A 24,695-nucleotide genomic window follows, 5' to 3' on the forward strand; every position below is an offset into this window, starting at 1 on the left:
GAATTTGTTAAAAAATTAAAAGATATATTTTAAGGAGACCATAAATAATTTTTAAGTAAAAATTATTTTTATTTTTTGAACTAATATAAATGACTTTCAGTAAGGGACTTTTATTTTGGAGTTGATTCTCCCAAAACATATTTAAAATCGTACATGCAGAAGAACCTTTCTCTTTCTTTGTCAAGCCTGCATAATTCTCTAGAGGGTTAAGGAGACCTTCACACTGGGGCAAGGAAGGTTACTGCTCACTTTTCCCTGATACTTTCCCAAGAGCCCTGCCCTCTTTTGGGGCCAACAGATGGTCATGATGAGCAGGGCAATAGCAATTGAGAAGAGAGAACAAGGCACTGAGTTGAACCTCAGTCTAAAGGAGGCTTAGAGACCACAGTAAACAGGAGACCATACTTTGGTTTTTTAAAAGATTTTTAATTTTTTATTTAAGGGTGATACTTTCAGAGAAAGTGCAAAATCCTAACTGTATAAGATGACTTTTCACAAAGTGAGCGTCCTTGTGTAACTGGTAACCTGATCAGGAATCAGAACATAACTAGCACCCCAGATGCTCTCCTTGTGGCCCTTTCCTGTCGCTAACCTTCCTCACCAAGGGAAATCACTCTCTTACTTTGCTTGTTATTATACCTTATGGAAACATGACATATTTCTTAGTGTCTGGCGTCTTTCATTCTTCATCACTTTTATGAGATTCATCAACATTTCTTGTGTATTGTGTTTGTTCACTCTTGCTGCTTTGCAGTGTTGCATTGCTGAATACAACACACTGTATTCAAACTGCTGCTGACAGGCAATTGAATAGTTTCCTTTTTTGGAGGAGGACGTGTGGGCTGTTCTCAACAGTCTGTTATGAACATTCTAGTACATCTCTTTTGGTGAAAGTACACACACACACACACATTCTTGTTAGATATAAAGCTAGAAGTTGAATTTCTGGGTCATTTGGTGTGCATATGTTCAAATTTAGAAGATAAACCAGTTTCCAGTGTGGTCGTATGTAGTCACACTCACATCAGCAGCATAAGAGACTTCAGATGCTCTATCTCCTCACCAATATTTGGCATTTTCTGTATTTTTTTTTGTCATTGTAGTGGATCTATATTGAATGGGGTTAATTTATAGTTCCCTGAGGTTACCTTGTTTTTAATTGCGGTAGTCACAAGGTTATGATATCATGTCTGATGCTGAAGCCAGAAGTAAGCTACGTAGGAGAATATGCACAAAATGAGACAAGAGACCAAATTCATTCCAAGAGAATAGAAAGGGTAAAGGTTCTTGGACTGAGAACTGAAAAGAAAAAATAAAAGATGATGGCAAAGTAACTTATGAATCAACTTCATTTTTCTACCAGTAGTTATCAGATAAAGTAAAATCCATCTTTTCAAATAGAATAATGCTCTCTATTCTAGTCAAGAAAAAGGGAAGCCAGTTTTTTTTTTTTTAAATCTGCAGTCTTATTGTGGCTTCAGTATGGCTTTAAATTGACTATAAAATTCAAAACAGTTAAGTGATGAAAATATGTGACCCACTTGGTCCTCATGCTCCTGGGGTGCTCATTCTAAAGGACAGTTGAAAACAAGAACCCAGAAACTCACAAATTAATGTTTTTTAAAAACCTCAGTAATCACAGATCGTGTGAATGTCTCTCCAAGAGTACTGTAGGTTTTTTGTTTGTTTGTTTTGATAAGGAAAACAGATATTGGTAGCAGAGAGGAAACATCTCTACTTGTTTCTTTCTGCTTTTCTTTTTTGCTCATGTGTCAACTAAACTCATTTAAGTCACCCAGACAGAAATACAGAGCATTGCAGGTAAAATCTTGGGGCTACCCAAAGAATCAGGGCACTTGATTTCTTATTCTTAGAGATAGTCAGTGGAACTTGATTTTTGTGTCTTCAGAATTGCCCTGCCTCAGAAGGCACAGGCTCATCAAAAGTCTCTTCATTTAAAAATCACCATAACTACTGTCATTATATAAGATTTTTGTATGGGACCTCTCTTTTGGCAACTTCTTGTGAGCTACAGATTTCAAAATGAAATGGAAAACATCCTAAATATCTGTTCTAAAACAGAATTCATAAAAATAAATTTTTGGAATTCCAAATCCATAAAAACAAATTGCTTTGGATTATAAACATATATAAAAATTTTCTGCAATTTTAACAGCAATCACATACATTCCTTTAGGTTGGACATAGTGGAGAAACTCCCATCGAAGTGCCTAGTAAAGACTATTACACTAGTTAGTTGGAAGCACTGGCATACTTAGCCATGGGACCGGAGTATGACATCCCAAGTACTCTCTTTACATGATGGATATGGGGTAGTGATTTTCACTGCTTTATTTTTCCAACATGAAATTGCCACTTAGGCTTCATAGAGATTTTAATGAAAATAATTAAGAACATAATCAAATAGTCTGCAAACAAACCAGTAAACTAGTTGGATATAATGGCCTATGGTAGGTCAAGTATGTTAGCCTTACATAAGAAAGACAAATAAACAGAATTGTTCTAACCTCCCATGAGACACTGAATAGGAAAATACAACCAAGTTATTAGTCCATGCCCTTAGCTTCTAAATTATTCCCAATTTTAGTTCTTCAGACTTAACTTTTTAAAATAACCAGATTTTAAAATGTGAAAATGAAAAACAAACACTTAATAATTTTAATTGCTTCAATTAGAATTGAGATTGATAAAATGAAGATTATGCAATTAGGTTTCATTATGACCACTATACAAGAGCGGTTTCTTTTTATAAACTGTGGAGGGAAACAAATAAAACTTTAAAGAAATTAATTATACTTTACTTAATTTTGACACACATTTTCTTCAGGAGATGTCTACTATAAGTTTTTTTGTTGAGCTTGCTTGCTTTCTGGGAACTTACACATATATATATATATTTTTAAACAAATACTGACTTTAGTGAGAAAAGGCAAAAAGCAAACAAACAAAACACTAGTGATTAAGTAAATGCCTCACTGTAGATAAGCGCCTCATAAAAAATGATATATATACCAGACATCAGGATGATTTAGTGGAAATGTTATGCATATTGTAAAACATATGTGAATTTATCCATAGGATAAAATAGAGTAGCAGTAAGCTAAATATTCCCATCAGGTAAATAATACATGTGAAGTTGGATAATGCAAATAAATTCTAAATATGCATGAAATATAACTAACTAAATACATATACATATTTACTGAAGAGGCCACATAGAAATTTATAGTAGACTATTCATTAATTTTCATATATTAGTGTGGAACATTTGGTCACACATACCAAACATGCAAACTCTATGAATGAGTGCTATATATCAGCTAATGTTAGCTTTTTACAACGGAATGTGAGACCCCAAGAGAGGTAATTAGACATCATGGTAGAAGGAGGTGACTGGAATATTATCTTACTAAGGAACTGATCATTGTGACAATGTGATAAAGTTATGAACACTCTTGTTTTCAGAGCCAAATAATTAGAACTTCAATCAATATAGCAACCTTGAAGCTAATGATGAAAGCAAATTATTTTTAGATAAAGCTGAAAGAACCACAATGTGTACATAATGTCACTTTCATTAAAGGAAACTTGCTTTTTATTCTTTTGAAAGATAAAATTAAATATAAAACTTATTTACTATTTTATTCATTCATTCACTCCTTCATTCAACAGCAGTGAACAAAATGAGAGAAATCCCTATGCTTATGAGGACAAAAAACAAATAGGGAGTAAGACATACAATACAGTATGTCAGGTGGAGAAAAAGCTGAAGGGAAGGTGGGAAAGAAGTGATTTCCAAGGAAAATAAAGGAGTCAAGGAAGTTGGCATTTGTGAGACAAAGACAAGGGGGAGTGGGCTACGTAGCTATCTCAGAGAGTAATGTTCGAAGCAGAGGGAGAGCAAGTGCAAAGACCTTGAGATGGGAACAAACTTGACCTTTGAGGAATGGCCAGAAAACCAGTAGGGCTGTCGTAGAACGAAGTGGAAGACTCAGAGGTGGTGGTAGGCTCTAGGTGTAGACTATTTGAAAGGCTTAGTCATTCACTCCAAGACTAACAAGCATGTTCTCTTCATGGGAAGTAGATCTGGGGTTGGGGACAAGTTAGCCAGAGGGAAGAATTGACAGTGGAGGTGCAGTGGAGAACGTAGCTGGTTTATCTGTAGCTTAACAATTATCCCTAAACCTGCTTTCATATGTATGGATGAGTGAAATAATAATCTAGGGCTTCCAGCAGGAGACCTGAGTTCTGTCCCAGCCAGCATCAATCACCCTCCTCCACTTCCCTACAACCATGGCACCCCTTGGCTTCTCTTTATAAGGTAAAATATTGTGGGCAGGTGGATCTTATCTCTTTCCTCTTGCAGCTTTTTAATTCTGACCTCCCCCACAAAAAATATTAAGAGACAGCAGGCAAATAGATCACACATGTCATATTTCCTCACCCAGACACACCCAGCAGAGTTTTTCTTTTTTGATGAAACAGAATTTAAAGATAGTCTATATTTCGTTCAGGTTGACTTGCTGTGCACTTTTGCTCCCTCTGCTGGTTGTGAGGAATGTGAAAACCCTTCATTCTCACAGTGGCCGGCTAGGAACCCTGGAGAGCCACCAGCCTTAGGTAGTTTTACCATGGAGGAGGAAGAGAGACCAGCAAGCAGGGGGCACAGAAAAGACAATCTGGTGAGGGACCTGTGTGCCAGTGGTGCAGCTATGGAATCTAGCCCTTCAGTCCGCCCCCCTCTGATGTAAAGACAGGAGGTTGAATTGCAGAGACTTGGGGCCTTTCTGGGCTCCAGACCTCAGGTCACTGAGGGCAGAATAAGGTTTTCCTATCTCACAAATAGGAAAATTTTATGGGTAGTGATAGTGTACTGTCCATAAGGAGGAGTTAAAGTGGCTTTATTTGGAGATATCCCTTTCTTTTGAACTGATTGTAATTCAAGGTAATCATTCATGGGAAGGGGCTTATCTCCACTCTCTAAAATTAGTTGAAATTGTTTATTTCTTTTTGTTTGTTTGTTTTGTTTTGCTTATTTAGAAAATTAAATTTAACAGGGTTACATTGGTCAGCAAGTGTACATAGATTTCAGGTAAACATCACTACATCATTTGAATAGTTGATTATGCTGTATGTCCATCACCCACAGTCAAATCATTTTCCGTCATCTTATATTTGTTCCTCTTTATACTCTTCCCCCAACTCCACTCCCCTTCTTTCATATCTCCCTCTCCCTGGTAACCACTGAACTCTTATCTATGTCCATGACTCTCAGTTTTGTATGCCACCTATGTGTGAAATTGTATGGTTTTTAGCTATTTCTGATTTACTTATTTCACTCAGTATTATGTTCTCAAGGTCCATCCATGTTATCGTAAATGATTTTATGTCATCGCTTCTTATGGTTGAGTAGTATTCCATTGTATATATATAGCACATTGTCTTTAGCCAATCCTCTATGGAGAGGCACTTTGGTTGTTTCCACATCTTGGCCACTGTGGACAATGCTGAGATGAACATGAGGGTGCTTGTGTCTTTATGTAGCAATGTTTTCGAGTTTTGGGGGTAGATACCCAGTAGAGGGATTTCTGGGTCATATGGTAGTTCTATTCTTAATTTTTTGAGGAACCATCATACTTTCTTCCATAATGGTCATACTAATTTGTATTCCCATCACCAGTGAATGAGGATTTCTTTTTCTCTCCAACCTCTCCAACACTTGTTATTGACTGTCTTGTTGACAGTTAATAACCAATCTACCAGATGTGAGGTGGTATCTCTTTGTAGTTTTGATTTGTATTTCTCAAATAGCTAGTGAAGATGAGCATCTTTTCAAATATCTGTTGGCCATTTGTGCGTCTTCTTGGGAGAAGTGTCTGTTCAGGTCCTCTCCCCATTTTTTAATTGGATTCCTTGCTTGTTTGTTGCTGAGCTTTGTGAGTTTTTTATATATTTTGGATATGAACCCCTTATCAGAGCTGTTGTTTGCAAATATCTCTCATTTTGTTGGCTGTCTATTTGTTTTGTTGTCAGTTTCTTTTGCTGTGCAGAAACCTTTTAGTTTGAGACAGTCCCATTCATTTATTGTTGTCTTTACTTCCCTTGTCTTTGGGGTCAAATTCATAAATTGTTCTCTATGGCCAAGGTCCATGAGCTTCATACCTATGTTTTCTTCTGTGCAATTTCTTGTTCCAGATCTTATATTTAGGTCTGATCCATTTTGAGTTGATTTTTGTGCAGAGGGGCAAACTATAGTCAAGTTTCATTCTTTTGCATGTGGTTTTCCAAATTTCCCAGCACCACTTATTGAAGAGGCTTTTTTTCCCTCCAATTTTGTGGTTTTGGCTCCTTTGTCAGAGATGATTTGTCCATATATATGTGGTTTTATTTCTGGGCTCTCAGTTTTGTTCCATTGAACTGTGTGTATAATTTTCTGCCAATACCTTGTTGTTTCAATTATTGTGGCTCTGTAATATGACTTGAAGTCAGGTATTGTAATTGTAATGCCTCTGGCTTTGTTCTTTTTTCTCAAGAGTGCTTTAGCTCTTCGGGGTTTTTTATAGTTTCATACAAATCTGGTGATTTATTGTTCCATTTCTTTAAAAAATAACATTGAAATTTTAATGGGAATTGCATTAAATTTGTATACTGCTTTGGGTAATATGGCCATTTTAACTATGTTGATTCTTCTAATCCATGAACATGGATTATTTTTCCATTTCATTGTGTCTCTTTCAATTTCCTTTAAAAATGATTTGTAATTTTAGGTATATCAATCCTTTACATTCTTTGTTAAGTTTATTCCTAGTTATCTTATTTTTTGTTGTTGTTGCAAGTGTAAAAGGGATTTTTTTTTTAGTTTATTTTCTGAAGTTTCATTGTTGGCATATATGAAAGCAATAGACTTCTGTAAATTGATTTTTGTATCCTGCAACCATACTGTATTTGGTTATTGTTTTTATTAGTTTTTCTGTGGAGTCTTTGGGGTTTTTATATACAGGATCATGTCATCTGCAAAAAAGTGAAACTTTACTTCTTTTCTGAGCTGAAGGGCTTTTATTTCTTTCTCTTGTCTGATTGCTGTAGCTAAAACTTCCAGCACTATGTTGAATAGAAATGAAGAGAATGAGCAACCTTGTCTTGTTCCTGATTTTAGAGAAAAAGCTTTCAGTTTTTCATCCTTTATTATGCTATTAGCTGATGGTTTCTCATATATGGCCTCTATTATTTTGAGATTTTTTTCCTTCTATACCCATTTTATTGAGTGTTTTAAACATAATGCATAAAGGCATGTTGTATATTGTCAATTGCCTTCTCTGCATCTATTGATAGAATCATATAATTTTTGTCCTTTGTTTTGTTGATATGGTATATAACATTAATCGATTTATGAATGTTGAACCATCCTTGTGCTCCTGAAATGAATCCCACTTGATAGTGATGTATTATTTTTTTAATGTGTGTTGTATTGTATTCGATTTCCTAGTATTTTATTTAGGATTTTTACATCTGTGTTCATTAGAGATATTGATCCATAGTTCTAATTTTTTTTGTAATGTCTTTTCCAGATTTTGGTATGATGGTTATGCTGGCCTCATAAAATGTGTTAGGGAGTATTACTTCTTATTCTATTTTTTGGAAGACTTTGAAAAGGGTAGGAGGCAACTTTTCTACAAATGTTTCATAGAATTCACTAGTGTAGTTGTCTGGTCCTGGACTTTTATTTTGGGGGAAGTTTTTGATCGTTATTTCTATTTCCTCCCTGCTTATACTTCTATTTAGGTTTTCCACTTTTTGTGACTTAGTTAAGGAAGATTGCATAGTTCTAGGAATTTATCCATTTCTTCTAGATTGTTAAATTTGGTGGCATATAATTTTTCATAGTATTCTACAATGGTCCTTTGTATATCTATGATATCTGTGGTAATTTATTCTCTTTCATTTTGGATTTTGTTTATATGAGTCCTTTCTCTTTTTTCCTTAGTGAATGTAGCCAGGGGTTTATCAATTTTATTGATCTTTTCAAAGAACCAGCTCTTTGTTGTATTATTTTTTTTCTCTTTTGTTTCTTGATATAAGCCTGTAATAATATAAACTTCCCTGTTATTATTGCTGTTTTTGCATCCCAGAAATTTTGATATGTCGTATTGTCATTTTCATTAGTCAGTATGATCTTTTGATCTCTGCTTTTATTTCTTCTTCTACCCAGTCATTTTTTAGAAGTATGTTGTTTAATTTCCACATTTTTGTGGGTTTCTTTACTTCTTTATTGCAGTTGAATTCTCATTTCAAAGCCTTATTGTCAGAGAATATGCTTGGTATAATTTCAATCTTCCTGAATTTGTTGATGTTAGTTTTATGACCCAACATATGTTCTATTCTTGAGAATGTACCATGTACACCAGAGAAAAATGTGTGCTCTGAAGTCCTGGGATAAAATTTCCTGTGAACGTCTATTATGTTCATTTGGTCTAGTCTAGTGTGTCACTTAAGGCTGATATTTCTTTGTTTGATTTCTGTTTGGAGGATTGATCTAGAGCTGTCAATGATGTGTTGAAATCTTCAAGTTTGAATGTGTTTTTTTTATCTGTTTCTATTTTTAGATTAGTTAGGAGATGTCCTATATATTTTGGTGTTCTCTGTTTTTTGGTGCATATGTATTAAGTTGTGTTATGTCTTCTTGATACAATGTTACCTTTATCATTATGAAATGACCATCAGCATTATTAGATATGAGTATGGCTATGCCTGCTTTTCTTTGGGTATTATTTGCTTGGAGAATCATTTTCCAACCTTTCACTTTGAGTCTAATTTTGTCCTTGCGGCATGGATGTGTCTCTTGAAGGCAGTGTATGGTTGGGTTTTGCTTTTTGATCCAATCTGTTACACTGTGTCTCTTTATTGGTGAGTTCAATCCATTTATATTGAAGGTAATTATTGACACTTGAGGATTTCCTATAATCATTTTATATAGTTTTCTGATAGCTCTGTGTCTCATTTGGTTCTTCTCTTTTGTTCTCTTGTCAGTTGTTTTTGTTTGGTGGTATTCCATTCTTTTTCTACATTTCTTTTTTTTTTAAGCTGTATGTTTCAGTAGTGCATTTTCATGCATGGTTACATTTAGGTTATTAAAAGAAAAATTGTCATATTTTCCAGAGTCCATTATCTCATCAGTGCTTCTGCACTCCACCCTCCTTTGCTATGGCTGATCTTTAACCTCTCCTGTTTATGTTATTGTTGTCACAGATAATCCTTGTTTTTATTGTAATCTTGTTAGAGCTGTTACTTATAGTTTTGATATGTTTTGTTCTTTGTACCTGGTCAAATAACTCCCTTTAGTATTTCCTGCAGTGGGGGTTTTCCGGTGATAAAGTCCCTCAGCTTCTGTATGTCTGTAAAACTTTTTATTTCTCCTTCATATTTGAAGGATAACTTTGATGGATATAATATTCTTCTTGGCTGGTAATTCTTCTCTTTCAGTACTTTAAATGTTTGGGTCCACTCTCTTCTGGCCTTAGGGTTTCTTCTGAGAAATCTGATGGTAACTTAATAGGCCTTCCCTTATATGTTATGGTCTTCTTTTCCCTAGCTGCTTTGAGGATTCTTACTTTGTCATTGACTTGTGACAATTTCATTACAATATGCCTTGGAATAAGTCTGTTTGGGTTGAGGTAATTTGGTATTCTGTTTGCTTCTTGAATTTGAGACTTTTACTCTTTCCACAGGCTTGTGGAATTCCCATCAATTATTTGTTTAAATAGGTTCTCCATTCTCTTTTCCTTCTCTTCTTCTTCTGATATACCCATTATTCTTATATTGCTCTTCCTGATGGAGTCAGACAGTTCTTGTAGAGCTCTCTCATTTTTTAAAAAAAAAAATTGTGTCTCTCTTTTCTTCTCTCTATAGTATCTCTAGTTGCCTGTCTTCAATGTTGCTGATTCTCTTCTCTATTTGGCCTTTTTTTTTTTTTTTACAGAGACAGAGAGAGAGTCAGAGAAAGGGATAGATAGGGACAGACAGACAGGAATGGAGAGAGATGAGAAGCATCAATCATTAGTTTTTCATTGCGACACCTTAGTTGTTCATTGATTGCTTTCTCATATGTGCCTTGACTGGGGGCCTTCAGCAGACGGAGTAACCCCTTGCTCGAGCCAGCGACCCTGGGTGAGCTTTGCTCAAACTAGATGAGCCTGTGCTCAAGCTGGCGACCTCAGTGGTCTTGAACCTGGGTCCTTCTACATCCTAGTCCGATGATCTATCCACTGCGCCACTGCCTGGTCAGGCTATTGGGCCTATTTTATTAGCTAAACTTGTTACTTCATTTTTCAGTTCATGTATTGAGTTCTTCATTCCTGTTTGGTTCTTTTTTAAAGTTTTAATTTTCTTGGTGAAGTACTCCTTTTGTTTATTAATTTGTTTTTTCACCTCATTAAATTGCCTATCAGTGTTTTGTCACAACTCATTGTGTATTTTTAGACCTTCAATTTTGAACTCTCTGTCATTTAACTCCAAAGTTTCTATGTAATTGAGATTTTTTTTTTTTTGGAGATTTTTCTTTAACTATCTGAACTGCATCTCTGTCTTGTCTATTCATGTTTGAGTTTTCTTTCTTGATGGCATTTGAGAGTGATATTGTTAAGACCTCTAACAAGAAACAATAATTTGCAGTAGATGTCGCTATACTATAAGTTTTGGCTCTGTGAAATTCTTGTGTAGAACTCTGCTAAGATGTTGCTATTGAAGTGATGTAGATAGTATTGCATTCGTACTGGTGTGTGGGGTATGTTGTGAGGGTTTTACAATGTCGGCTTTACAGCTTTGCAGCTTTGTGGCTTTACAGCTTTATGGCTTTAGCAGTAGCGGTTTCAGGTCTCTTGGCATTCCTCCCCGTGTCTCAGCAGACCAGGGGATCAGACGTGGAGCACTTCTGCCTCCTAGGGGAGAGTGTGACCCCAGAGAGTTGGCTGTGGGGGGCCGTCACCGCCACTCTTTGTACCATGTGGGGAGGGGGTTGGGATCTGGGAGGTGAGAGATACACTTTGGTCTTCTCTGACAGTGCACAAAGTGTGGGCCACTGGCAGAGCGCAAGCCAGCCAAGTGCGCTTGAATGCTGTGGGCTAAGCACAGGCAATCTCCGTGGGCTAAGTGTGCACTGATGGAGCATGTGCCGTGAAAGCCAAACTCCTTGCGCCCAGTGCACCTCAACAGAGTGCACTTCGCATGCCCTGAGAGCCATACACTTTGGGCTCAGCATGCACTGACTGAGTGAGCACTGCAGACTGAGCCCAGGCCATGCGCCAGCTGATCACAAGCCAAGCAAAGTGGGCAGTCCTTAGTAATCCGGACTGTAACCCTGCTTCTTGTTGTGCTTGCTTTTGTTCAGCTCCCTCCCCTCTGTCCCTCAGTCTCTCTACCTCTCCTGGATCATAATAAAACTCAAGCCTCCCTCCCTCAGTCCAGCAAGGAGAAAGAAAATTTCAGTCCTCCGCATTCTCTCTTCTCCAGATTCCACCGTGAGTGTTTTATCTTCTGCTCCCCTTTTCAACCTGTCCCACCTTCAGTCCATTCATTGCACAGATCTTTCAGGCACGGCTGTGAGCTCAGCCAGTGTTCCTTTGCTGTGTTATAGTTGTTCAATATGTTGAAATTTTAAAGGGAGAGATCAGAAGTATCTCTCGTGCCACCATTTCTCTGATGTCACTCTGTTTATTTCTTAATATGGTAGTAGGGCAGTAAAATTAATGTTTTTGGTCATCTCAGTTATTTTCTGAACTCATTAAATGACTACTTTGATTGAATTTTAAAAATATAGTTCCATAAAAATAAACACTGAGTTCTAAAGGCTTTCTAGATTTCAACGTCTTTGAGACCAGAAGGAAATCATCACCACCAGCAAAACATTATTTTCAAGTGCTTGTCTATGCCTGGTGTGACCTGGCATCCTGTGCCATGTTAAATAAGAGAAGTTTGGAAAGAAATTAACTTGTGTACTTACTGTTTCAACAATTCAAACATTTCCTATTCCCTCATATCCAAGAACTAACACCCAAAACAAAAGCAGACCGATTTTACAACCACAATTCCTGAAAAAGCCAACAAATACAAGACCAACATTGGTCAGGGTTTTTGTACAGTGTTTGTGGCTCCACTTACCCAAGGAGGAGGAAGACATTTGGAGGGGTAGCCAACTCTGTCTACCCTCCTGCAGGTGGCACACCAGTTGTGTTTATGTAGATGGTGACAGAGAAGAAAATGCCTGTCACCTATTGGGTACTTGTTCCCCAGAAAACAATGTTTAGTATCTAGAATTATATACTAGGTTCTAAATAAATGTTTATTGAGTGAAAGAACTAATAAAAGCATTCATCTGAGCTTTTTCAAAGCATAACAGAAGCTATGATTCATCTTTCATTAATAATAATAATAAATATTAAGGACAGATATTTTGTTAAGGATTTAAAATATAGCATGGACTCTGATCAACATTACAAATATAATATTTTCTCTCTTATTTAATACAACTTAATGAAGTAGGTCAGTTATTTGTCCTTATTTCACAAATGAGAAAAATGAGACTTAAAGAAATTAAATTACTTGCTCAAAGTTGCCCAGTTAAGAGCTATGCCCCAACCCATTTACATTATCTTTAATTATTGTCTTATGAAATGTCTTGGCCATAAGAGGGCAGTGGTACCAGAAAAATGGGGCTTCATTCTGCTAACCTGAAGCTATTTTAAGTCTCCCTTTCAATGCAGAACAATCAAAGACCATATTAACAATTAGAGTATGAACATCTTTGTACCCAAATATCTGAAATACTTTGTACATTTTCATTCAGGTAATAGAAACATCTTGCTGTGAGATGCTGCAGATAGAGTCATGGCTGATATATCTCAACTCTAGTAATTAAATCATTAAAATGTAATGTGCTGAGGCCTTAATTAAATGTATGTATAAAGCACCATAGCAGCTTAGAATAAGCAGCACCACACTCTACTTGAGGACAGTCTAGTTTGGCCTTCCCATTTGAGAAGTGTCTCAAAGGATAGCTGAGAAGAAAATAGGGGAACAGAGGCACAGTGACAGAGGGATAGCTGGGGGAGAGTTCGTTAGCATATGTCCACAGAAAGTTGGCTCCCTAAAACTCCCAGGCATTCAGTTCACACTTTTAACCACCCTTAGTGAATGCAATACACCATATATATATACAGTAAAGAAACCCAGGTACAGATTTTTTTAGTGCTTTAACAAAGAGCCAGACATTTTTTTTTAATTGAAAAATCCAAACAGCTAAACATGAAATGTCTAGCTGGAAAAATAAGAGTTTAATAAATTTTGGTGAATTGACTGAGACTGATTAGTGGAACTGGTTAGAATAACTTTCAGTAGGACCAGTGTGGGTCACAGCCCTCCTGTGCCGTTGATCACAAAAGAACTGAGTGAAAGCAGCCGAATGGATCAGAGCAAATGAACCCCTGCACCCCAGCCCCAGTCCCAACAGGAACAGCAGCCGTACATGTCTCTCTTTAAAAGACAGAATTATCAGAATGACATTGGGAAGTCATGGAGTTGCGAAATTTTTATTCATTTCTTTTTACTGAATAACATTGTTCAATATAGCATTATATAATTTTGCAGTGTACAACATTATAATTTGATATTTGTATATTCTGTTTTGTACTCAAAAATCTACTTTCTATTACCATACAGGGGTGGGAAAAAGTAGGTTTAGAGTTGTAATACAAATAAATAATCCAATAAGTAATACAAAAATAAATTTGGATTTTGCATACTCACAACTGTAAACCTAATTTTGCCCACCATTATATATTTGATCCCCTTTACCCAGTCAGCCCCATCCACCTCCCTTTTCCTCTCTGGTAACTACCATTCTACTGTATGTATTTATGAGTTTGTTTTTGTTTTGTTAGTTTGTTAGTTTTTGTTTAATATTCTACATATGAGTAAAATCATATGGTTTTTCTCTTTTCTCTCTGACATTTTGTTAATGTAATACCCTTAAGATCCATTCATATTGTTGCAAATGGCAACATTTCATATTTTTATACATACTCACATCTTTTTTATTTATTTATCTGTCAATGGACACTTAGATTTTTTCTATGTCTTGGCTATTGTAAATAATGCTGCAATGAACACAGAGGTACACATATATTTTGAATTAGTGTTTTCATATTATTCATATAAATACCCAGATGAGGAATTGCTGGAATATATGCTAGTTCTGGTCTTAATATTTAAGGAATTTCCATACTGTTTTACATAGTGGCAGAATCCATTTAAAACCCCACCAATAGTGCACAAAGCTCCCTTTTCTCCACATTCTCACCAATGTTTATTTCTTGTCCTTTTCATAATAGCCATTCTAACTGGTGTGAGGTGATATCTCAATGTGGTTTTGATTTGCATTTTCCAAATAATCAGAAGTGTTGAATATGTCATTTGCATATGTATTCACCCATTTGGTTGCAATTTTTTTTTAACATTTATTTTTGGCTATGAAACAGTAAATGCAAACTGCAAATGACAGAAAATTGCTATAGCTTCTCTCTCAGTTTCTTGAGTACAGCCTTTATACTTTAAATCTTCAAATTTGGCAAATTAAAAAAAGTACAGTTTTTAAAAGGATTGTTTAAAGTTTAATAGTTATAATTTTGATGTTTCATTTATCTGTCAAATTTAATTAAAATCACATATTTTTCATTTTTTTATATTTAAGTTATATTAATTAGCCCTTTGTCTAATGTTTGAAAAGTCTTTGTAAAGCTGTGAAATCTGACTGTTCTATTTCTAAATTATTTTGATACTTTTTCCTGCTTACAACTCTAATTGCCTGTTAATATTGTTTATTAACATACCTTTTCTCATGTGAGACAAAAATATGGTCTTAAATGTAAATTCATAGGTAACCTGTTAAAATCTCTACATGAGATCATACATGAGTACAAACTAAGCCAGACCTTAGTTCAGTGAGCAGGTGATGGCTATCAATTTCATAATGCTCTAGCAAAACATTCTGGACATCATTCTCATTTAAACTGATAATTAGCAAAGCACCCAAATCGTTTGTACCTTTATAAATGATTAAACATAAGCAAATTGGAAAATATATCTCAAAACATATTTATAGGTATTCTTTGAAAGGCTCTAACCATAAGATTTGGTATGTGATAATTATTAGTATGATTTTTTTTTAAAAGTAAAGGCTAATTGTTGCACATTTAACATTAAATAACTAATATAAGTAATGTGGATTGCAGGCTGTATAAATTTTTAGCAAATGTTAGATCTAATTTCCCTTTATAAGTCCCATTGAAAAAGACACGTTTCACTTGGCTCTCTAGCAAGTCAAAGGGCTTGTCCATTTTCTTGACATTGTATTTACTTAAAAGAGTTTATCTAAAGGAAAAGAGCAAGGTTGAAGGCAGCTTAGAACAATGTTGTAATTGTCACTAATTACGTATCCTCAGCTGTGTCTATACTGGGCCACTGTTTACTTGCCTTACACATACCCACCTGTAGGTAGTAGTCATACTAAAAATTCCTCCACTTATTACCTCCTCTGTTAATTTCATTTCTATGTGGGGAAATAGTGACAGATGTGTCACATTTGATTGTCACACTTTGTTATGTAACTAGGTAAGTTGAGGATACAACAATTTCCCCTCATTTTGAATTTTCTGTATAGTAAGTAGCTCAAAGTTGAGGGTAGGATACTGGCAGTTAGTCATGGACTGGAATTGATGAAATGATTGCAAGGAGTAAAATTTCAGAATGATTGTGCCTAGACTGGTGCTACATAGGTACTAATCCATCAATATGCTCTTGAACATACTCTAACAATAGCAAGTGATTCCCAGAGCTGGCTAGTAGTTCAGCCAGCATCCAACCACCAACAAACTTACTGTGACCCTTATGGACCTAATCCAGTACTGAGATTTACTTATAATCATACTTTACCACCGTAGCTTTCAGCCGAGACATATGAGTTAATTTTTGCTACTTTGAAACAATGTTAAGGTTGTCTTTTCCCCTTTTTTTTGCCTTAGTTGTCATGTTTGGGAAGAGATAGTGAAAGACTAGACCAGTGTTCTTAAATTTTAAGGTGTACGAGAATCTCCTGGAGATCATATTAAATTCAGATTTGCATTCAATAAGTCTACAGTGAGGACTAGGAGAGCCACACTGGCTCACAGGTGCCAATTCAAGACCTGGTACTAAGTGCCAGGGGCTTGCTGATCTCTAGTGAGCCTGTCACCTCTGGCATCCTCTCATGTCTTTGTGAACTATACTTTATCCTAGAGTATGTAATAAGTTCACAATTCATTGATTGCTTTAAGATAACATGTCATAGGGTTTTACAATGCCAGTGAACAAAATAATGAATGAGGAACTATATTCAACCTTTGCACTATTTTCTAAAGTTTTTAAATTCATAAATGTACAATAATTACTATAAGGATTGATTATGTACCAAGGCTGTGTACCTATGATTTAACACTAAATACTAAACAGCAAAAAAGAAGTTGATAGAACCTTCATTAATATTATCACTTCAAAATGTCACTGAGCCACGTGAAGTATCCCTTAGTGTTAGCTATCTTATTTTTTTTCATGTAGATACACATTCTGAGAGAACTTGCAAATATTTACTTACAAAATATTTTATAAATTTTATTTTGATACACTTATTGTCTTCAAGGTACCCCAGAATTCTAGACTTCTTAAAATTTTTCTCCATTTTTACCTCCGGCCACATTTCTCCCATATACCACGATATCACCCTACTCAACTTCCCAAATTGGATAGAATTTTACTATAGAGAACTCTTTTTCTGAAGTCTTTTTACTTAATTCAGTTTAATAGATAGATTTCTAAGAAGAGCAGAACTACATTCGCAGAATTTAAAAGCCTCTATAACTTCTTGTTTTCTGGGAAGTTATTTTAGCATCTGCACTCAATTTCAAAATCAGCATGACTGCTTTATAGTCTTAAGATTTTATAAATCTTGATCAACATCATACAACTTGGTCTCTTGGTTTTATTGCACCAATTGCTAAGCGATGGTATAATAGATTTTAATAAAAATATTTACTACATATTTTTCTTTAAGAGATTAAATGCTATAGCAAGCAACTTTTTAAAAAGTGTTTCCAGTGTTGTGCAAAGCACAATATAGAAGGCTGGAGTAAGGGCTTATGCAGATAATGCATTCATGATTGAACTATTTGTATATTAAATATGGTCATAGGATATAAATTAACTTAAGCTCTTGAAATTTATGGACAGATTCAAAAATGTAAATCTGCTCAGAAAAAAAAAGCTAGTTATCTCATCCATTTGTATGGTAATTGATGGTTCATAATGAAATAATCTGATGCACAGAGTCTAGCTGAATTAGCCTGCCTATAATGCACTATCTTGAAGTGACTTCACATTCTCATTAGAGCCTTTCTAAGTTCTAAAGCAAAATTAATGCAATTAAGGATCAAATCAATACATATTGATCATGAGTTTCTTCAATATGGCATGAAAATATTAGGTCAAAAAGAACAGGCTTTTTTAAATCATAGAATTAATATAAGAAATTTCAGTTGTAAAAAAACAGCTTTGTGCTATTTTCCATGGTAGCTGTTATTTATGAGAAAGTGGTAACATGACTTTTGCCATTGTTTGAATGAAATTCACGGTAGTACATACAGCACCCCTCACCCCTTCTCCCCAATACATCAATACTGTATTCATGGTCATATGGATTTTTCTCCCCATAGATATCCAAAAGCAGTTTTTTTCCTCATGGTGCAGAATTTCAGATGACTAATTACTCAAAAGCTACTCTTTCTTTTCACATGCAAATATAAGCAAGATTCCAAGGAGAAGTACACCCCCAACCTCTCGACCTGGTAAATGAGCTCGTGGTGGGGTGGGTGGTGGTTAAATGTATGCAGGAAGGAACTTGGAGCCCAGAATAAAAAAATCAAAACACATTTGTGGGAATTAAGGGACTGTTGCTTTTCTCCATACTAATGAGCTTATTTCAGTGTGAAATAAAATGATACTTCCAAGGGGGAAAAAAAATGACTCAGTGTAGTGCCTCCCATCTCTACCCAAATAGATTCTGAAATGTATTCAACTGGTAGGTCTATTCCTGAGGCAGGGAGGGGAAATGAACTGCTCAACTTCTTGTTCTAAAAGTCCCTGGGCTACACAGATCCTGGGGAAAATTCTGAGTACACCCAGAGAAAAAGATCATATTGTTGGGTCAAGTCTACGTTTGAGATCCTTCAAAAGCTCAGCTGGGGAGCAAAACCGACCTGAGGAACTATAGATCGCATATAGCCAGTTAACTTGCTTCTACATGTTTGAGGATCTGTTAGGCCTGAGCTACTTTTCTAAGCCATATTTCAAGATCGTATTTCCAGAAGCTTTACAGCATAGAAATAAATTCCCTTTTCTTTCTGTGATAAAATTCAATTGCTTTGTATTTAAAAAGATAATTAATTTGAAGTTTTTCTTGCAATTTTCACACCATATGAACATGAATAAAGTTTTGCATGGTGTGTTAATTTATAAAATGTGATCACTGAAATGAATGGCGATGACAGGTGTACATTTTATTTTGTTTGCAGATTGGTCCCATTTACTTGAAAGTGATTTCACAGATCCTGGTTGAACTTCAGACATTTATTAACTGGTATGAAACTCTTTGGTGCTCTGGTGAGAATTGATTTAATGTCCTTACCAATGTCACAGTGCTTGAAATTAGAGAGTATTTCGTTGAAAATAATAGGTTTATATTTGCCAAATCATCTTTTAAAATTCTCCTGAGAAAAAACAGGACATGTGTTTGGGGGTGTTTCTAGAATACTACTTTAGAACGACTTTGTCTTAAGAGTGTTGTGGTAATCACTGGTTCTACAGGATGTTTTAGCAAAAAAGGATTCCATGGATAAATATGAAGTTCGGAAATGCTTCATAGACTATCATTGGGGGGGGGGGGGATTTACAATGCAGATTAGCATAATGAAGGCTCTGAGAAGTTCTGTGGTAAAAAACCTCTTTAATGTTGTGTAGCCCAACATTTCCCAAATTAATTTGACCACCTAGTCTTTTTCCTTTAAAAATCTTTTAGTTTCTCTTTGGATCCCTATAAATAGTAGGGAAGTTATAAAATATGAATTCTGGGATATGCTGAAGGATAATAAACACCTCACATTTGATTTTGGCCATCAAGAGAGAGCTGGCAAATCCAGCTCATGAATATACTTCTCCCTCGGATATAAATAACTTATTCCTCAACCTGAACTATTTCAATCAAATCAGCACTTTTAAAAAAATCATTAAGACTTTTAACTGGTACCAGTAACATCTATTCAATAATCTCCCACTTTCTGAGAAAAACATAAAGCGGCTCTTTAAAAATTTAAATAAATAATACATATTTGTTAGAGAGAGTACAGATAAACAAAAGTTACCTGCAATCCCTGTAAATATCTTTGTGTATATATCTGTCTGTTTTATTTGACTATAACTAGTTACTAAATTGGATTTTGTTCATGCTATTGTATAACCTATTTCTTTCACTCAATGAGGCACAGTGAATATGTTTCCATGTCATTCATCTATAACATCATTGTTTTTCATTGTATACATGTGGCATGCCTTTGAAAAGGCACAAGACATACAGTCAGTAAACAACCATGTGTTTAGGGGTTTCTGAGGGCTTGGGGGATGTCTAGCAGATCAGTCCTATCGACATCACTGCGGCGCTGCAGGGACGCAGGGGCATTAGGAGGTCAGCTCTACCCGCAGCGAAGCACCTCTGCAGAGGGAAGTCAAGGACCAAGCAAGCAGGCTGTAAATGCTGCCTGGGGCTGCCCCAGTCCATCCTCCCTCCCCCAATCATCTTCCCAAACACCTCCACTGACTTCGCTCTCCCTGTGCGTGGACCTTTCTCATAAGTTGCAGGTGACAGTTGCCCTAGAGACGGTCCGTGCCAGGTGGAGAAAGCGCTGCCTTCCCTCACAGTCCTCCAATGCAGGATCAATAACCAGTGCCTTTGCTTATCAGGACCTGTGGGGTGATCAGAGCACCAGCCAGACCCACGAGCCAGCTAAGGCTGCTCTAGAGATGCCTAATGGCTGATGCCATGCCTAAAGGGTCATTGAAGGCCTGACCTGTGGTGGCGCAGTGGATAAAGCGTCAACCTGGAATGCTGAGGTCGCCAGTTCGAAACCCTGGGCTTGCCTGGTCAAGGCACATATGGGAGTTGATGCTTCCTGCTCCTCCCCCTGTTCTCTCTCTATCTCTCCCTCTCTCTCTCCTCTCTTTCTAATAAAAATGAATAAATAAAATCTAAAAAAGTAAATAAATAAAAAATTTTAAAAAATAGAGACCTTAAAGGGTCATTGAATTCTGCAAATTTGCCATGGTTGCTGGTCAAGCTCTGGAAACCTGTTGCTATGGGCTCCTTTGGGAGCCTTAACAGGACCTAAAGGCAATGCTGATCTGATTGATTTGATATTTGAAATTGCTTCTTATGGACTTGCTGGGCACACATGCCCGCGGTCATAAGAATGCTTGCAATAAAACGGGCATATATAACTAGATTTTCTAAGAAAATGGAAACAAAAAACTCACTATCTTTTTTAATAGGTAGGCCCCAGTCTCAACTAAATGCTCTCTGAAATATATTTCTCAACTTTTTTTTAATTTTTTTGCACATTCCTATGTTTCCTGTCACCCTGTAATGTTTGCCTGTCACTTCTCAAATATGTGAGCACCTGAAGATATGCTGTCTTATCTGTTTTTGGAATTTAAAAAATTTTTTAATCAAGCAGAGACCTTAGATACTTGTTGTGGAGCACGGAGCTTGGGCTCCTGTTCCTGCTTTGAGATGTGATTACAAGCATGGACTCTGAAGTTCAAGTCTCAGTTTGCCATGACCTTGGGCAAATTATTCAACCTCTCTCAACTTGGGTTTCTATGTCTTAAAAATTGGACACTAATAGCACCTGTTTCTGTGGGTTATTCTGAGTGATAATGAGTTGATATTTATAATACACAGAATAATGTCTAGTATATAGTACATGTTCTATGGCTATTAATTTAATTTAGTTATGTCAAATTGCTACCAAAGCCTCTGATTCTGTTTTCTAACTATGTTACCGTTTATTATTTTACAATATATTTTCTTTTTTTTTTTAAATTAAGTGAAAGGCCAGGAGGCAGAGAGACAGACTCCTATAGGTACCTTGACAGGGACCCACGCTGCAAGCCCACTAGGGAGTGATGCTCTGCGTATCTGGGGTGTTGCTCCATTGCTCAGCAACCAAGCTCTTCTACCCACCTGAGGTGGAGGCCATGTAGCCATCCTCAGTGCCCGGGGCCAACTCTCTCCAGTCAAGTCATGGCTGCAGGAGGGGAAGAGGGCGGGAAACACAGAGAGACAAGTGAGAAGAAGAGGGATGGAGAAGCAGATGGGTACTTCTCCTGTGTGCCCTGACCAGGAATCAAACCTGGGACATCCATATGCCTGGCTGATGCTCTACCACTGAGACAACTGGCCAGGGCCATAATATATTTTCAAAAATGATGTTATAGTTGCCTTAACGAATCTATAAGACCTTCACAAACAAAACAACTCCACCTGTAGCCTCTGTCTTTTTTTTTTTTTTTTACCACTTATTGGTGCAAAAAAGTCCCGTATAAAGTAAAATGCAGCATACCTAATTAAGTCATCTAAAAACTTTTCATAACATATTACAAATTGTATTTGATAGTTTACCACAACAAGGAAAAACTGGCCCCTTGTTCATTCACACAATCCTTGTGCCCAATATAGAAGTCACCAGTAAAACCATGTAGATAAAAAGTTTTCAGCTGCGCAGAGCCAGCTAGCCCCCTCCCTCCAGGTGGGAGCTACCCTAGGACCCTGTTTTGTCCTGCTTCTTTGTGAGTCTCTCATGCTCAGGCAGGGAGTCAGGATATTCTTCCACTTCCACAGCCATGTCACGGAATGGGACCAGCACCATAACGTCAGCTGAGGCTATCGCTGCTGCCAAAGCCTCTGCTTTTAAATCTGAGTGGATTCACACCACATGTCCGTGATTAGCCATTTGAAAAGTAAAACTAAAAATGCCCTTAATTTTAACAAAGCCTGTTCACATGGATTCTTCTGAGACGCCATCACCAAGACCATCTACACGCAAAACCAGTCTTTGGGCGTGTTTGTTTGTAGTTGCCAGGGAAAAACTGAGCTTTCCCTCAACATCAATTCATTTTACTGAAACTATCACTTTCTGCCATATTGGAAGACTGAAGACTGTCCTACCTATCAGAGGCCAGCAGTTTTATTCCTCCTGGAGTTGTAATTTTCTGTCTAATATTTCCCAATCATACCCAGTTCTCCTTTTCTTTTCTCTGTTAGCACAGCATTCTGCCAAGTATAGAGGAGCGAGCAAAGCCGAGCGGACAACAGCGTAGGTGGGATTGGTCCACAAATACGACCAGGCATACATCCCTGCTCCTGAGCAATGGCTCTGCTATTTAATGGGTCTGCTGCTAGATCCTATAACTGGTTAACTAGTGGGAGAGCATGAAGTTCTTCATTCATGGTGGAGAAAAAAGAGTTCATCTTCTATGTCATCCATACACACAAACAAAGTCTTCTTAAATCCACAACAACCATTATTGTCCAAAAGCTTCTGTGTGGGAGGAATCTATATGCAGCTTAGCTGGATCCCACTGGCTCAGGGTCTCTAATAAGGCTGCTTTCAAGGTGTCAGTGAGACTACAGTCATCTGATGCTGTTTTTCCAAGTTCAGTCACATGATTGTTAGCAGCATTCAGGTTCTCACAGGTTGATGGACAGAGGGCCTTAGTTCCCTGCTGGCTATTGGCCAGAGGCCTCCCTTAGTTTTTTGCCATGTGGGGCTCTCCATAGGGCAGCTAACAATATAATGGCTGGTATCTCCCAGAGCAAGTGAAGGAGAGACTGAGAGAGCCCAAACTCTCTGCTTTTCAACAGGTACAAATGACATATTAAGGTGACCAATCGTCCTCCTTTAGAGAGGATAGTCCTTCTTTTGTAAGTTCCGTCCTCCCTCAAAAAGTATCCTCCTACATGTCCTCCTTTTTGATATTGGAAGACTAACGATGCAGAGTCAATCCATTGCATGTGATGTGACGTATTTGTATCTAAATGAGTACTTTTTTCTTACAATTATTATTAAAAATTAATAGGCATATAAGCATAATTACAATATAAAATATTACAAATGTTTTTATTATGCATTTATCATATTATAGTGTATTATTGTTGCAATGAATAAAATGTTTCTTTTATTTACGATATTGTTTTCTTCAATTTATTTTTGTCCTCCCTTTCATTGTAAAATGTTGGTCACCTTAATATATTGGAAGTAACCAGCGTGTGCCTGTAAAATGGTATAGGCTCGGTGGACACTTCCTGGGCTATACTTACAATCCATCATGTATCTCTGCATGGGCAAGCAGGGAAGTACACTAAAAGCTGGCCTAAGCAACTCCTTGGGCCTCTTACTTCTGAGACCTCTTTACTGCACATCTGTAGCAGTCACCCAGTTGGCTATTTAAATACCATCCCGATTGCTGTGGTCATTTCTCATGAAGAAAGATTAAAATGTGTACATGTGTACTGAGCACTGGTGTTAAAGTAGTGGATGCTCTCAGTCCTGTGTTTCCTCAGCCCTTCCTCTCCTAAGCCAGGACACTGGGTAGGATACATAAGGAAAGAAATTATAGCTGGGTCTTCAGGTTGGCGATGGAGAGGAAGCCCATTTTTAATGGCAGTGAAATAGGAGGTGCACCTAAACCAACCATTGCTTATTTATGGCTGTAGTTATTTCTCTCTGGTACACCCCAGAGGGTTACTTTCTGTTGTTAATTGGAACTTCTAAGCCATTTTTATTTACAAAGTGTTTTACAGTCATTGGTATTGATGACTTATAATTCCCCCATGAGTTAGGTGTCAGGATGAGGCATTGACACGGGCTCCACTCTCAGGAAGCAAAGACGTGAGGGTGGATAAATCTGCCCGCCCCCTCCCACAAGGCAGCCGTAGGGTCCCGGCTCGCTTTGTTTTGGCTTGTCAGATGCCTATTACCTTCTCCATGTGCTCCGATAGCAGTTACAATTGGATTCCTGGATTAAGGGTCTGTTGAGAAGGGACTGAGAGCAACAGTGACTCAGAATCAGAATCCGTTTAGCAATTCTTTTATCCCTCCCGCTCCCGATTAAAACAAACAGTCCTCTCAATCATATGTCTTTCGGCACACTTATTTTGTTTTTTAAGGAAGTAAGACAAATATCTGCCTGTTTATTGTTACATTTGTAGTGCCAGTCATGACAAGCATAAGGATAGTAACACTTTTGCCAGCAGGGTGCTTATCTGTTTTACTAGTTCGGAAGGACTTGATTGATGCGAAAGACCAAGGTCTCAGTAAAGATAATTTAGCCATTTCCATACAGTTTATGCCTGTGTTAGTTGTATCCTGCGGGGAGTCCCAGGGGGTGACTTCGCTGACCTTCCCTCTAAAAGGTAACACATAGGAGATTCCTAAAGGAACCATCGTCTAACAAGACTAATGATGGCTTCCATGCCTATTATCATT

General features: G+C 37.0%; 1 pseudogene; it reads right to left on the reverse strand.

Annotated features, from left to right (window-relative positions):
- Positions 1 to 21,889: 21,889 nt before the first annotated feature.
- Positions 21,890 to 22,678, reverse strand: LOC136389481 (armadillo repeat-containing protein 1 pseudogene; annotated as a pseudogene).
- Between the last annotated feature and the right edge of the window lie 2,017 nt (positions 22,679 to 24,695).

Source organism: Saccopteryx leptura, chromosome 1 (genome assembly GCF_036850995.1).
Source record: "Saccopteryx leptura isolate mSacLep1 chromosome 1, mSacLep1_pri_phased_curated, whole genome shotgun sequence".
NCBI lineage: Eukaryota > Metazoa > Chordata > Mammalia > Chiroptera > Emballonuridae > Saccopteryx > Saccopteryx leptura.